At 38.0% G+C, this 16,900-nt stretch overlaps 2 pseudogenes; one reads left to right on the top strand and one right to left on the bottom strand.

Moving 5' to 3' along the window:
* The first annotated feature begins 672 nt into the window (after nt 1-672).
* Nucleotides 673-1,602, top strand: LOC133757081 (putative elongation factor 1-alpha-like 3; annotated as a pseudogene).
* A 12,218-nt stretch (nt 1,603-13,820) lies between these two features.
* On the bottom strand, nt 13,821-14,389 carry LOC133757082 (putative high mobility group protein B1-like 1; annotated as a pseudogene).
* Between the last annotated feature and the right edge of the window lie 2,511 nt (nt 14,390-16,900).

Genomic DNA, 16,900 nt, shown 5'->3' on the forward strand with positions numbered 1-16,900 from the left:
AGCACTTTGTAGTTTTTCTTTCGCATATCCAATTTGCAGTATTACTATTCTTGGTCTTTTTTTTTTTTTTTTTTTTTTGACAGGCAGAGTGGACAGTGAGAGAGAGAGACAGAGAGAAAGGTTTTCCTTTGCCGTTGGTTCACCCTCCAATGGCCGCCGCGGCTGGTGCGCTGCGGCCAGCACATCGCGCTGATCCGATGGCAGGAGCCAGGTGCTTCTCCTGGTCTCCCATGGGGTGCAGGGCCCAAGCATTTGGGCCATCCTCCACTGCACTCCCTGGCCACAGCAGAGAGCTGGCCTGGAAGAGGGCAACCGGGATAGAATCCGGCACCCTGACCGGGACTAGAACCCAATGTGCCAGCGCTGCAAGGTGGAGGATTAGCCTACTGAGCCGCGGCGCCGGCCTATTCTTGGTCTTTGAGGCCATTATAAAATAAAATAAGATTTACTTGAACAAAGCAATATGAAAACTGACAGGATATCTGATAATCATGAAGGCTACTAAGTGACCAATAGGTGGGGAACATATACATTGTGGATACATTGGACACAAGGATGATTCATGTACCAGGCGTGATGGAGTGGGACAGCATAAGGGTTCATCACTGTTTTGCAATGGGTTTGCCACCAAGACACAAGTATCATGAAATCCACTGCTAAATCAAAGCCAAAATGAGAAAGAAAAAGATTCATATCAACATCATCCTCATTGGACACAGAGATTTGAGCAAGTCCACCACTAATGGCCATCTGATCCATACATGTTGTGGTGTTGACAAAAGGACCATTGAAATATTTGACAAGGAGTTCTGCTGTGATGGGAAAGGGCTTCTTCAAGTATATCTGGTTCTTGGATAAACTGAAAGCTGAGTGTGAATGTGGTATCACCATTGGCATCTCCTTGTGGAAATTGAGACCAACAAGTATTATGTGACTACCATTGTTGCCCCAGGACACAGAGAATTTGTAAAAAAGATGACTACAAGCACAGCTCAGACTGACTATGCTGTCCTAATTGTTGCTATTTCTGTTGGGGAATTTGAATCTTGTATCTCCAAGAATGGGCAGACCCACAAGCATACCCTACTGGCTTATACACTGGTGTGAAACAACTTATTGCTGCTTTTAGCAAAATGGATTCCACTGAGCCACCCTACAACCAGAAGATATACAAGGAAATCATTAAGGAAGTCAGCACCTACATTAAGAAAATTGACTACAACACTGACACAATAGCATTCGTGGCAATTTCTGGTTGGAATAGTGACAACATCCTGGAGCCAAGAGCAAATATGCAGTGATTTAAAGGACAGAAAGTCACCAGCGAAAATGGCAATGCTAATGCAACCACATTGCTTGAAGCCCTGGACAACAATCCTCCCACCAACTACCCCAACTGACAACCCTTTGCCTCTATCCCTACAAGATGTCTACAAAATTAGTGGTATTGGCACTGTCTCTGTGGGCTGAGTAAAGGCTGGTGTTCTCAAACTTGGCATAGTGGTAAGCTTTGCTCCAGTCAACATCACAACTGAAGTAAAGGCCATTGAAATGCACCATGAAGATTTGAATGAAGCTCTCCCTGGGCACGACGTGGGATAATAAAGATTAATCATCATTCTGGAAAGAAGCTGGAAGATGGCTCCAAATTTTTGAAATCTGGTGATGCTGTCATCATTGATGTGGTTTTTTGAGAGCCCATGTGTGTTGAGAGCTTCTCTGACTATCCTCCTCTGGGTTGCCTTTCTGTCCAGGACATGAGACAGAAAGCTGCTGTGGGTGTGATCAAAGCAGTGGACAAGAAGTTCCCTAGAGTTGGCAATGTCAGCAAGTCTGCCCAGAAAGGCTAAATGAGTATTATCCCTAATACCTGCCACTCCAGTCTTAATCAGTGGTGGAAAAATGGCCTCAGAACTGCCTCAATTGTCCATTTAAGTTTAATAGTAAAAGACTGGTTAATGATAGCAATGCATTGTAAAGCTTTCAGAAGGAAAAGAGAATGTTTTGTGTGCCATTTGTTTTTTGGTGCGTGTGTGTGAGCGGCAGCTTTAAGTTATTAATTTTTTTTTTTTGACAGGCAGAGTGGACAGTGAGAGAGAGAGACAGAGAGAAAGGTCTTCCTTTTGCCGTTGGTTCACCCTCCAATGGCTGCCGGGGCTGGTGCGCTGTGGCCGGTGCACCGCGCTGATCCGAAGGCAGGAGCCAGGTGCTTCTCCTGGTCTCCCATGGGGTGCAGGGCCCAAGCATTTGGGCCATCCTCCACTGCACTCCCTGGCCACAGCAGAGAGCTGGCCTGGAAGAGGGGCAACCGGGACAGAATCCAGTGCCCTGACCAGGACTAGAACCCGGTGTGCCGGCGCCGCAAGGTGGAGGATTAGCCAATTGAGCCGCGGCGCCGGCTTGTTATTAATTTTTAAAAACAGTACTTTTTAATGGAAACAACTTGACTAAAACTCTGTCGCAGAATTTTGAGATTCATTAAGATGAAGTTAATGAGAAAAAAGATTTCTACATGCTATTCAAAGAAGCACCCAGATTAAAACTTGTGAATTACTGGGGGCCAGTGTTGTGGCATAGCGGGTAATATAGCCACCTGTGATGCCAGCATCCCAAATAGGAACCAGTTCATGTCCAGCTGCTCTATTTCCAGTTTAACTCACTGCTAATGGCCTGGGAAAAGCAGAGAAAGATGGATCAAGTGTTTTGGCCCCTGCCACCCACGTGGAAGACACAGATGAAGCTCCTGGCCTCAGGGTTTTGCCTGGCCCAGTGCATGCCATGGAGGCCATCTGGGGAGTAAACCAGCAGATGAAAGAGCTGTCGCTCTCTCTGCCTTTCTATCTGTAACTCTGGCTTTCAAATAAATAAATAAATCTTAAACTTCATGAATTAATAATTTCTGGAATTTTCCACTCAATATGGTGGCTAAGAGGGGCATAGTACATCTAAAAATTCTTACAATATCTACTGTATAAGTGAGATAATAATAATTCTGTTTATGATGTCAGCAGGTATTTTTCTCTCAGGTATATTATTCACAAATTTTAACTATAGTTTGGATTAAAAGAATATACATAATTATGTTATCTCATAAGCTTATGATTATCAATATTTCAATTCAAAATTGAACTACATAATGTCAGTTGTTTATCTCTCCAAGTGCTTCATTCAATTCTCACATAGAGATCTTGCATGCTTTGAAACTGTGAACAGATGTTATGGTTTTAACAAGGATTTAGTTCCCCAAACTCATGCAGACATTTAAATGCCAAAGTCTTCTGTTAACTGTTAATGGATTAATGTCTGATGGGTTAAGGCTGGAGGCTTGATCTAATTGTGGTGTCTGAAGGTGGGGTCTTTGGAAAGTGATTGGATTGGATTAGGTTCCTAGAGCAGAGCCCTTTGCTGGAATCATAATTTCATTTTAAGGAGAGACCACAGAGAGGGTAGATGTATATTCTCTGTGTATCTCAGTTTCCTGGCTTGCCTTGTGATCATCCCTCTACCTCACCAGATGCCTGAACCAATGAGGTTGTCTAATCTTACACAGTGAACCATTAACCTGTACACCAACACAAATCTTCTTTTCTAAGAAACTATTCTCGAGTATTTTAGTTGTAGTTATGAAGAGCTCACTAGTACAACAGACAACCAGGTTTGAAGGTATGCAGAGAAGTCATATAAGATCACTATTCAGAAAATTAGTAAGAAGAGGGTAAACATTTTATGTATTTTTATGAAATTCTCTTATTCAGGAAATGAGTTCTTAGAGTTTTCTAAACTTGGTATTCAAGATGTGGTTTTTAATAGGAATGAGATGAAGAATTGTTAAATATTAAATTTGGATGATGATTTTATAAACCTGCAACCTATTTGGAGTTGAAGAAAGGAGAGGAGGGTGGAAGGAGGAGAGAAATAAACCAGAAAATATACAATGCAGTGCATGTTGTTTCTGACTTGAGATACAATAATTAGAATTTAGATATGTGATATATAGGTTAGAGACTATGCTGGTAGGATAGGCCCCAGGCAGCCTAAAGAAACAGAGAGCATAGCATAGGTTGTAATGAAAACAAGATCATCTTCTTGAAATCCTGCAATTTCTGTCAAGTAAAGATAGCCACAAAAGAATATGGCAATGACCTCTGCCTCTGCACTAGGACACAGCTGGTCTTCTTACATCAGATGAGCTAATCAGAATGGGTGTGTGATCATTTTAGGAATTAGGACCTGGAAAGAAACAAAGAGAACACTGTGCTAAAGTAGAAATTTAGGGACAAAGTCTAGAATTCACCAAATTCAATCTTTTCACGTACTTGGTTTAACTTCTTCAATTGTCAGCTTCAGTTGGACAAGACATAAGCTTCCTAAATAAGTATCTGTAGAGAAAACAGAGATCTGCCCCCTTTGCTTTCTTGGTGTCCATATGCCCTATTTAATAGGTAATTAATATTTCTGCTGTCTGCAGAGGCATTAGGGAAGGATTAGAAATGAGAGAACTTTTGACTCTTTGCTATGATTCCCAGAAAATACAAAGATCTCAGTTTTGTTCTATAAGTATCTAAGCTAATTCGTACTTCAGATTAGCCAAATTTATTTATAAAGTGTTCTTGGCTTTAGGTATATATAAGTGCTATTGTTGTTTTTCTGGCTACAAACGCTTTGCACCTGTGCTTTCTTAAAGCACATTGGAAAAACAAAAGTCCAATGGGGATTCTTTTCTCTTTTGCCATCCTAGTCAGTCCTACCTTACCAACCGAGGAAAGTTCAAATTATCGTGGATCTAAAATTGGCAGATTGAGGCAATTAGTTCCCCTGCATGCTTCGCATTCCATGCCACTAAGCAGAAAGAAAAAAGAAAAAACAAGTCTTTCCTGCTGGGAATGTGGTAGAAATGTTAGAATTCTTTCCAGAAGAAGAAATCCAACTCTACAACAGCACATTGTTTTCATGTTTTTCTGGGCTATATTTTCAGCCTTGAAAACTTTCACCCTGTGCCTCTTGCCAGAGTATGACATACAGTAACAGGTCAGAAACTAGCACCTGTGAGAAGCAAATCCACGACCGTTAAAATATTCAGTCCCTGGGTGGGACAAAACAAATCTTTGTTCCATTGTGTTTGTGCCAGGAAAGGCCACAATTGAGCTTGCCTTGTGGATGGCCAGAAAGCAGCTTACCAGGCATTTAGAATTCACAGCATCTCTTGGGCTCTTTAACACAGCTCAGTGAACTGGATTACATGATGTGTCTGTGTTCAATTGGTTCACCTCATGTATGTAAAATTATACTTACCTCAATTATTGCAATATTGTCCTAATATTGCAATCTTCTCTTGGCTTTTCTATTTACCCTCTAGACCAGTAATAAAAGGGAATGAAATGAAGCCAGGTTCAAAAAAATCAGTCATTATTTTTTCCCACTCCGGTAAGGCCATGGGTGCGTTGCTCATGTGATGCAACTGACAGATAGCCCCACTGGATCTTTTCCTTAAACAATATACAAAAATTGACTGAAAAATTAATCATAAGTCAAAACGCAAGAGGTAAAACTATAAAATTCTTGGAAGAAAACTTAGAAGGAGTAAATCTTTGTTTACATGGATTAAGCAATGTTTTCTTAGCTGTAACACAAAAGAACAAAAATTAACAAAAGAAATAAGACAAATTTTGTTACATCAAAAATCAGAATTTTACAGGCCAGCAATGTGGCACAGGGAGGTTAAAACCACCACTTGGTAATGCGGGCATCTCATATCAGAGTGCTGATTTGAGTCCTATCTGCTCAGATTCGATCCAGTTCCCTTTTTTTTAAAAAAATATTTATTTTATTTATTTGAAACACAAAGTTACAGAGAGAGGTAGAAACAGAGAAAGAGGTCTTCCAGTCACTGGTTCACTCCCCAAATGGCTGCTGCAAATGCCGAAGCTGAGCCAATCCAAAGCCAGGAGCTGGCAGCTTCTTCTTCCCACGGGAGTGCATGGGCCCAAGGACTTGGACCATCCCCCGCTGCTTTCCCAGGCACATTAGCAGGGAGCTGGATTGGAAGTGGAGCAGCCAGGACTTGAAATGCAGCCTATATGGGATGATGGCACTGCAGGTCAGCACCTTAACCTACTGCACCAGAGCGCTGGCCCCTGGTTCCCTGTTAATATGTCCGAGAAACAGCAGAAGATAGACCAAGTACTTAGGCCTGTACCACCAATATGGGAGAACCAGATGGAGTTCCTGGCTCCTGGCTTGGCCCACCCCTTGCTGTTATAGATATTTGGGGAGTGAATCAACAAATGAAAGATTCCTCTTTCTGTTTCTTTTTTTCTTGTTCCATCTATCTCTCCCTCCCTTTCTGATACCCTGTATGTTAATTTTTATTAGTCTTCAGACTAAAGAGAATTTCCCATGCTTAACTGGGATAAAATTTTATTATAAATAAGTTGTCTGAATGTCTCAGGAAAGGCTAAACAATGTAAGTTTTTACAGGGCCTAATTAATCCTTGCTAATCAACAAATAAACAATCTGCAATAAGTAATCTGCAACCTCTCACTGTGCTACAGATCTCAAAATCAGATGGGCAGTTTATACCAGAGCAAGTATTCAGGAATACCTTCTGTTTATTTATTGATGATCAAGGGTTGACTAGGCCCTGTGACAACTGATTAGCATTCCTGAGTCTGACTAATTCAGACAACTTATTTAATAATTATATGGGAAAGAATATATTAAGGACTTCTACCTTGGAAATGAAGAGTCAAATGAATCCAAAAACTATGCTGATGTGCTATATATGCTGATGGGAATTATTGAAAACCTGGTAGGATAAGAACAACTTCCTCTGCGTAAGAGACATAAACTCACTAGGACTTTAACTTGGCTGGTAGGAACTTTCTCCATAGATGGATATCAACAAAACAGAACTCTCTTTTCCAAACTGCCTCTGTTTCTTCTGATTGAATATTTGTCCTTATTGATAAATTAAGTGGTCTGGAAATTTGTTCTGATCAGGGATAAATTATTATTTAGTCCCTCCCTCAACGAATGAATCTAGCAGGGATTGCACTGGAAACCTTATTTCATATCCACTTTTTCATTTTTGTTTTTATTTGGGGGAGAAGAGAGTAAGCTATCATTGGAATGTTGCACTGGTGAATCACTTTTCTACTCTCTATGTAGGTGATGACAGTGAGACTTACTCCACTGTCTATTCCACTCTGTCTTCCAGTGGTCCTTGTAAAGCCATTGGCTTATGCCAGATTTCAGCCACAATGATGACAAATGATCCAATTTGAGTTAGGAGTTATGAGGACACTAGGAAGGCTGGTGGGTGGAAAATTTCTCCTTTTCTTCCCCACGTGTGAGGAAGTCAAGTCAGGACTGGAAAAACAATGCTGCTTCCTACACAAAGGCGAGAATCTAAACTGCCAGGGGATCCAGTTCTGAATCCTAGGCATAATATCATCACCAAAGAAAGCAGAGCAGAGAGATGGGAAAGAATGGGGCTTTGATGATACCAGCGCTGGCTCTAAATTCAGTATGATTTAGCTTTTCTTACTGTTCTTACTTATTTAGCCAAGGAAATGTTACTTAATTGATAGACACTACTCGACAAAAAGAATACTTTTGTTTATTTATATACATACTATATCTGACCTTTAGTGAAATCTCCTCCTACAAAGGTGTGTCTGTGTGTTTTTCAGTCACTGACGTCCTTCTGTGTGATGAGGAAGCACAAACAGATAAAGAGTCACATGTGTGTGTTTTGTGAACCTTGTAACAAGCAGAGGTTTGGACAAAATAACACTTTGGAGCACGGTACTTTTTTTTTTCCTTTGATGTCTCCCTTAACTTTTTGTTTTGCACTGTGAAATTCTTGAATACAATGCAAGTCTCTTTTAGAGGTTTAAGACCTGTGCCCCATACTCCCACTGATGTTCTGAAAAGAACAAGGAAATGTTGGCAAGCTGCTGCTTTTCTCACATTCAGGTACACCTTAATGTGGGTCAACAATGTGCTAGAGACCACAGAAGGCAGCTGCATGCAATTTCTCTGATTTTCTATAATTTGCTCTCGCCTTTGCACTTCAAATAAGCAAAGGTGATTCCTTCAAAAAATACTTTTTGTTATTTTATATAAATGCTACAGTTTTGTTCTTTAATAAACACTGTTATCTTCTTTGCCTTTTCCCAGTAAGTCCTTCAATACCTATGGCAGACTTCCTACAACACCCATTCCTACCAAGCAAGTTCCTTCCCATCTTTATTTTTGTTTTGGAAGACTGGCCTATGCTTTATTTTGTTCCTTCCCTGTGGTTTGCCATTTAAAAGGTCAAATTTAGGAACATTTTCATTTATTCATTCTTTAGTTCTTATTTTTAAAGACTGCAAATTTGCATTTGAAGTTTCAAAGAGTAAACATTTTTATTACAATCTTAGACTGCATATAAAAGGTTTAAAGGAAAAAAAAAATCTTGGAAATACTTCATTTCATTTAATCAAAGTGTTAACTCAGGTCCAATAGTTCAGTTCTTCCAAATATCCCCAGTTAGAGTGTCAAATTACCTGGATTGGCTCTTTTCTCTAGAAAGTCCTTTTTTTCTTCTCTCTACTCACACTTTAACATTGAAAAATACAAATCTGGCTCTGATTGTCCACTCTAAATATTTTTTCAAAGTTACCAATGCTGAACATGGAATCCAGTCTGTATTCATATTTTTCATGGTACATCTAATATACTTTACAACAATTGCCTTATTTCTCAATATAATCCTTTGTTTCAATCTCATAATGCAGAATCTAGTTTTTTTTTTTTCCTGTTTAAAACACTTTTAAGATCTTCTCTTCTCCTTCATGAGCTTTTCTTTTTTTCTTGTATGCTAGGTGCAAGTATTTCAAATTTCACTTTGTCTCTCTGTTTCCTTTTCATCTTGGAATTCTACATGCAACACCTAAATCTAGGTTCATCAGCTACAATTAGTACACAGAGATCCAAGCCCCAATTATTCAATATCTTCTTGATCCCTTGCTAGAATTTCTTCTTTAGGCCACTCATATCTAGTCTCTGCTCTTTCATGCACATTAGCAGATGAATTCCTTTGACGTTTAACTCTGTTCTTTGAAATTCTCATCAAACACAATCAAAATTATCTAACGTAACCTGTGTGAATCTCTACCACCTCTTCATCTCTGTTGCCTGCCATTCCTACACTTGAAGACTGAGTAGGCTTTGCAATTCACTGTCTCATCAACTCATGCAAATCCTTATACCTGAAACAGTTTCCCCCATCTCTATCTCTGAGAAGTCAGCTGTGGAGCTGTGGAAACATCCAGGCTTTCAGAATCCTTTCTTTCTCTGCTTATTTTCTCTGACTGCTCACTGGAAGTGTCCTTTTCTTAACTTTTACTAAACATTGTCATGCATTGTTATTTGTGTGTACATCATGCCAACAGCTGTGAATTCCTCAAGTATTAATAACACTTATTCATTTTTCCATTTTCCATAGTGCCTAGTGAAGGCACTAAATAGATATTCAAGTATATTTTAATTTTTTTTTTTTTTACTAATTCTGTGCAGGGTTAACTAGGATATGAAAAAGACTTTAATGCTTCAAAACTTTTCTTTCACAATGAGCATCACCAAATGAAAAGAAGTTTTCTTCTCATTGAACTCTGTATAAATTTAACTCTAAGTAAAAGTAGACTGGATAAGTACAAATAATATGATAGATATTTTTCAATATCCCTTGATTCTGTATAGATAGAGATGAGTTTGAGGACTGCATGCTACTAAGTCCCTGTATGGTGTTGGCCCAAATGTATGATCTTTATGAGTCTATTGTTGTATTTGTAAGGGGAGAATAATACTCCATATCGATGTTAAGAATAACAGTCTACTTCAGGTAAAGCAGGAACATGGAGAACATGTTCAATATATAATAGCTATGTCAGTATTATCTGGGGTGAACTCTTTTTTCTTAGCTATAACTTACATTCCCTTTTGCCAAGTGAGATCCCTGAAAATTCAGATGACTCCCTTGGCATGGTTGCTCCTCTCAGGTTTATCATGTGTTACATTCTCTTCTACCAAATTTCTGATACTCTACTTAGCTTAGGAGATGAAATTTTAAGGAGGCCTCTTAATCAAATTGGTGAGAAAAAATAGATCAGCAGCTTTGCATTCTTTATTCTGATTCAGAACTATTCCTTTTATATAGCATAGTCACATGGACACTCCATTTTTTTTATTAACTTCCAATAGTATAAATGTTTGATCCATTCCTCCATCTCCTCACCATATACATGATAGAACATTATAATGAGGTGAAGAGAGCGTTTGAAAAATTTATCTACATAAACTTTTGTAATACGTGGTCAGTGTAGTGGTGGAAGCTTCACAGATGTCAGTGTCACATCAATTGAACCTTATATCTGGATGGTGATTTTCAGTTTAAAATGCAGTGTCACCACATTATAGACTTACAGTTTTGCAAAAACCCATTTGTCAGGCAGTGCAGGGAACATTAAAGGAAGGAACTATTTGGAATGATTTGTTAATTTTTATGAATTGTTTTGTTAACTATTCTGAATGATTTGTTAACTTGCATAAAATCACCTGATGCATAGTGGAAAACAGGGATCAAAACAGTCTCTGATTTTTAAAAAAACTATGTTTTTAAAATTTTTTTTGATTAATATGCAATATGTGTACATTTTATGGGATACAGTGCAACTTTGCATTTCCTTACCTTTCCTTTTTGTTTAAACCTACTAGTTTCTTCTGACTTCTAGTAAAAGATATTCCCACTCAATTTCCCTAATTCTTAGTAGCTATGAACCCTAATATAAAATTAATCATGTTTGCCAAACTACAACATTTTAAGCAAAACTAGGTATTCTTTTTAAACATGAAGAATCTTGGTTTTTTGCTAAATAATACAGTGATAAATTCTTTTCATGCTATTGTTCGAATTTTATGGCTAAACAACAGTGTACAGCATTCTTACTTTGATAGATTATGAACCAAATTTCAAAAACTATGTGTCTTCTCCTTCTTTTCTCTCATTCCTTTATATGTGAGGTTGTAACTAAGTGAGTCAATCACCATGAAGGCACTCGGGGAAAAAAAATCGATGTGTGTATACTCTACAAAAACAAACCCCCTCCCCCAAAGATATCATTTTCACCCTTACTCAAATAGTTCTCATGAAACCTAGAGAATATATTAAGTATATTGACATATTTACTGCATTAATCACGTAGCTGGAAAGACATTTAAGTGTTATTATCAGAGCTCAAATTTATAATAGTCTATTGAAATGAGGAGAACTATTTGAATGTCAGAGATAGTTGATAGCATTTCTGTTCGGGACTAAGGTAAGGCACCTGTCTTTGTTTTTTTTTTTTTTTTTTTTAACGACTGATTCATTTTTGAACATAAAAACACATCTCAACAAGATTTGTGGTATAATGCAAACATCATCTTATACAGCCTGTTTCCCATTTCCCCATTAGTCAAGTGGAATCAATGAGGCTTACTTCATAAAATCACTGTATACTTATATCCACCTAGCATATATTAAATGCCTGGTCACTAGCAGTAGCACTTAACAGCTCTGTCTTCCTCACTTCCAAATACTAAATGCACAGCATAGTTGATGGCAAAATGCCCACAATTCTCCACTCCACACCCTTTGAGATGTGACTTTATAGACGTTTCTCTGCTGGTGCTCTGACTCATCAAATGCATCTGCAGTGCCACTGTTTTACATAATTTCGTCTTGTCTCATAGGACTTTTGCATTTGCTATATAAACAAGCAAAGGTGAACCTAATGAAAGAACAGGTGAAATAAAGCCAAGTCACTTCACTTGTCCAAGGCAAAGCTGTAAACATGTCAGACAAAGAAACACATCAGATAAAGCATCCAAGTTCCCCAAGGCTGACCCTTAGTTGATCCTCAGCTGAACTCTGACACAAGAGACAGTGCGACCAAGAGCTAAAGAACAACCCAGCTTTGCCATGATTCATGAACTATAACAAAAGATTGCCTTTCTAAGTCATTAGTTTTAAGGTGATGTATGGATCATTACCTAACATATTCAATTTTCAGGCCAAGTCTCTTGAACTCTAATGATTGCACTTATTTTTTATTTTCCATCTTTTGGATAGGAATCTTAGGACAGAGAGTGAAGGATGGTCTTTGATAATGTTGAGAATGTTTTAATGTCAGGTCTGGGACAAGTATTTTATTTGCTGTGCTCAGCTGACTGAGAAATAATTTCATATTAGATCTCTGTGATTTGAAAAGCTCCTGACCTTCTCCTGAGGTTATTCAAATTCCATGGTGGCAAATGTAATAGGGGCTCTTCAAAATGTTCACAGACAATTCATATTATGAGAAACAAATTATGTATGGATTTCAATTTCTCTTTGCACCAAAATTAATTAATTTTTTATTCTATTTTCCATACACTTTTTAAGATCCCTTGCATAATGCTAGCCTTGACAGAGAGAGCTCTGGTTCTTGTGCCATCCCTTGGTTCAACTTAACTTCTGCCCAAGGTGCTGCTCTTGTTGCACCTGAGCCTGGCTGTTGGGTGCCAGCATCAGTGTCCCTGCCACAGCCTCTTCACTCAGAGTCCTCAAGGCTGAGCTCTCACTTCCTCTGGGGCTCCACCCTCCACAGCACTTGCTGGCACACGTCTGTCATTTTCTTTGAGTTTCTCTCTAGCCCCTCACACTCACAGCCCAGGAAGAGCTTTGGTTTTCTCCTTGAATATTGGAAATCTGCCTTTAAGCACTTCAAGGTCAAGACGATTAAAATCATTCCTGGAGATTTCAAATAACTTGGTCTTTTATGAGGCTTTTAGAAAAAAAAATTATGGTCATTTAGCACAAGAGTAGGGTTATGCCACCAAAATAGTAGCTTTATTTTCTTAAGTGATTTGGATCTTGGATGCTAATCAGGAATTTTTTTCCTAAGGGATAGTGTAAATCAGTGTTTTCCTGTTGGCAATTTCAGGACCAGGACAGGGAAAATTCTCACCAGTCCAGTTTAAAATCAAAGTGACACAAATTAGTGCATGTTCTCTTCTTTTTATTTTTAAAAATATTTATTTTCATTTATTTGAAAAGCAGAGAAAGAAAGAAAGCTCCCACATCTGCTTTTTCACTCCCTGAATGTCACTAAGATCTGGGCCGGACTGCAATCAGGAGCCAGAAAGTATAGTCAGGTCTCCCACATGGGTGTCAGAGACACAAATGCTCTGCTTCCCAAGGTTTATGTTAGCAGGGACCTAGAATTGGAAGTAGGGTTAGGACTCAAATACAGATACTCCAGTATGGAATCAGGTCATTCTAAGTGGCATCTTTTTTTTTTAATTAAAAAATATTTTTACTTTGAAGAATTCAAAATGTCATCAAAACAGGTGCAACTTTTTTTCTCACAATTACTGAGTGACATTCAGTTAATGGAATGACCATTATTCTGTACAAGCTGCATCAAAGACAACCGAAGATGAAAAACTATCTTCTCTGTACACAAACAATTTTTGCTGTGCACTCACAGGAACCTGCTTTAAATTTCCATGTCAATTTACAACCCCCATGTTGTACCAGTCAAGGTTAGTGGCTATTGAAAATACTACCAGGACAGAACTAAGTAAAGACACATTCAGTAATGTGTTCACTATATAAAAAAGACAATGTACAGTTTAAAAACAAATCATACACAGCCTTATGTTTCAGTTTTTCCTTTTAAAAGGAGTTCATTGTGTATAAGGAAATTAAATGCTTTATAGAAAAGAAAAAAAAAACTGCGCTAGAACCAACTTATTCATCATCATCATCTTCATCTTTTTCATTTTTCCCTTTCTTACTCTTTTCAGCCTGGATGACTCCCTTTATTGCTGCATAAGATTTTCCTTTAGCTTGGTATGTGGCAATATCCTTTTTGTATTTTTCTTTCAGCTTAGCGACCTTCTATTCATCAGGCTGCTTGTCCTCTGCGGCAGTGTGGTTCCATCTCTCTCCCAGTTCCTTTGCAACACCGCCAAAGGATAGGCTGGAATGTTCTTTGATTTTTGGGAGATACTCAGAACAGAACAAGAAAAGTCCAAAGGAGGTCTCTCAGGTGCACTGGGATCCTTGACCTTCTTTCTTGTTTGCCCTTTAGAAGGGATATCAGTTTTCATAATGAGCTTCATCTGCCTTTGCCATGTCTTCAAATTTTCCTTTCTTTAGCAAACATGGTCTTCTCTCTCTCAGCACATCTTAGAAAACTCTGAAAAGTTAACAGAAGTATCTGAGTGCTGCTTCTTGTGGTCTTCCAGGCAAGTTTGCGCAGGGAATGCATATGATGACATATTGTTTCTTGGCTTCTTAGGATCTCTTTTGCCCATGTTTAGTTATTTTGTCTCAGTGAGGCACAGAGTTGCCCATTGCCAATCTGGCTCTCCTTTGTCCAGAAACTGTCTCTATGGAGCTCAATGTACTGCAATGGCTGTCCCCAAGTGGCATTTTAACCAGTGCACCAAACACTCACCCTAGAGTTTTCTGAAAGCTACGTTTATCAATGTAGCTCTGTCTTTCCTTCTATCCTTACAATTTTCACATTAAAGTAATTATTTAATGAAACTATGATGGATCAAAACTTTAATGATGTTTTCAAAATAAAAGACTGACAATATTGTCAGTCTAAGATATATTTTTTTGATTTTTACAAGTTATTTTTACATGTCTCAGAAAAATTCAAATGCTTAGAAACCATTGACTCAAACAGTCCTTTCAGTAAAAGTTATAATAACTTGACAATAACAGCAGCAAAGAGAATGCTGCATGAGAACTTTCCACATTTGCTCTATCATGTATTCAGAGCTATGTAAGATTTCCAACACTGTTAAAATGAAGGTGATGGCCCATCTCAGAGATTTGTTGGGAACACCCAATAAAATTATATTCTATAATTCTATCCTTTGATACATATTAGGAACTTTCTAAAATTTTCTTCTATGCTACTGTATAAATTAAAGTTGGATATTGAGTCAAAGTAGGTAGCTCCTCTTTGGATACACCTGTAATATTTCTCATAGGCTGATTTAGATTCTTACCTAGATTCCTGCAAAGCCAAATATAACCTGAATTTTTCAACAATTAGACTATAATTTCATTTTTTGAAGATTTATTGGGAAGGTAGAATTACAGAGAGGGGAGACAGAGAGAGAGAGAGTTTTCCATCAACTGACTGACTCACCAAATTACCACATTGGCCGTGACTGGGCCAGGCTGAATGAAGCCAGGAGCCAGGAGCTTCATCTGGGTTTGCCATATGGGTCGTAGAGGCCCAAGCACTTAGGCCATCTTATACTGCTTTCCCAAGTATATCATCAGGGAGCTGGATTAGAAGTGAAAACAACTGTGACTCAAACTGTAGTCCATATGGAATGCTGGTGCTGCATGCTGTGGTTTAAACCCCTGAACCACAACACCAGCCCCAGTTATTTTGTTTCTTATACTTTTCAGAAGTATTTTATCTTTTTTGAGGTTCTTCAGTAGAACAGTGAATCTGAATTATTTAGCTTAAAATTTTCTTTGCTTCCTTCTAATATAATCAAGAAGTTAAAATTGGCCAAACTACGGGGAAGAAATAAATCACCATAAAAGTTAAGACTCCTTCTGTAAACACACAATGAACTACATACGCACACACCCATATCCTAGCATTCTAATATTTAAAATATTGGTATTTTAATACACTTTTCAATTATTGCACACTAACTTAAGAGCCACTTGTTTGGTTTTAATACACAGTTGAGTCAGTCACTATAGTTAGAAATATTTAAAACTCTCATGTGCTGTACATTGCTATTTAATGCTATAATTAGTAATCCAATGGTAGTTTTTTCACTTTATGTTGCTATATGGGCAAAATGTTGAAATCTTTACCTAATATATACTAAACTGATCTTCTGTATACAAAGAGAATTGAAAATGAATCTTTACATGAATGGAAGGGGAAAGGGAGCGGGAAAGGGGAGGGTTGCGGGCGGGAGGGAAGTTATGGGAGGGGGGAAGCCATTGTAACCCATAAGCTATACTTTGGAAATTTATATTCATTAAATAAAAGTTTAATAAAAAAAGGAAATATTTAAAACTATAAATCAGGTTACCTGAGAAAAGTAATTTTGCTCAAACACAACCAAATTATTTCAGCTGAAGAGAACTTGTTTCTTATGTCTAAAGAAATTGAATATGATATGGCAGTGTATTCTTCAGCCTTTCATTACTATTGCAAAATATATGAGGTGGTCTAACTTTATTTTGAAAAAAGATTTATTTTGGTTCAGGTTTGAAGGTGCAAGGTCAAGGGACCTCATCTAGCAATGATTGCTTGCTGACAGAATCTCAAGGTGATATAGAGCATCAATGGCAAGAGATAGGGAGCGTGTGCATCTTCTATGTCTATGTAGTCTCTTTCTCTTCCTTATAAAGCCAGTTGGGTTCCATCATAGGGCTTTATGCTGCTGACCTCATTTAATTTAATCCTTTCCAAAGACCCCTTCCCCTGAAAACTATAATCTCATAACATCATTAATGTAAGACTTTGGAAACCAAACATTTGTCTGAACGACCATATTTAAACCATAACAGGCAGATTCAGTTAAAGGAGGAGAGTTACTGCTTCATTTCAGAATGAAATTAATCATGGTGGATTGTGTAACTGCTTTCCTGATATTTAGTGCAATGATCATGTAAATTAACCCAACTAGCATACATTTATTTTGCTAACACATAGTATGTTAATGTAAAGTGACTGATACAAATGGATATCATTTTTATCTTGAGGCCATAGGCAATATAAAAAATAAAAAGAGGGGTGGTTGTTTGGCTCAGCTCTATGTTAAGACGCTGCT

The sequence above is a fragment of the Lepus europaeus genome, chromosome 3 (assembly GCF_033115175.1).
Source record: "Lepus europaeus isolate LE1 chromosome 3, mLepTim1.pri, whole genome shotgun sequence".
Lineage (NCBI taxonomy): Eukaryota > Metazoa > Chordata > Mammalia > Lagomorpha > Leporidae > Lepus > Lepus europaeus.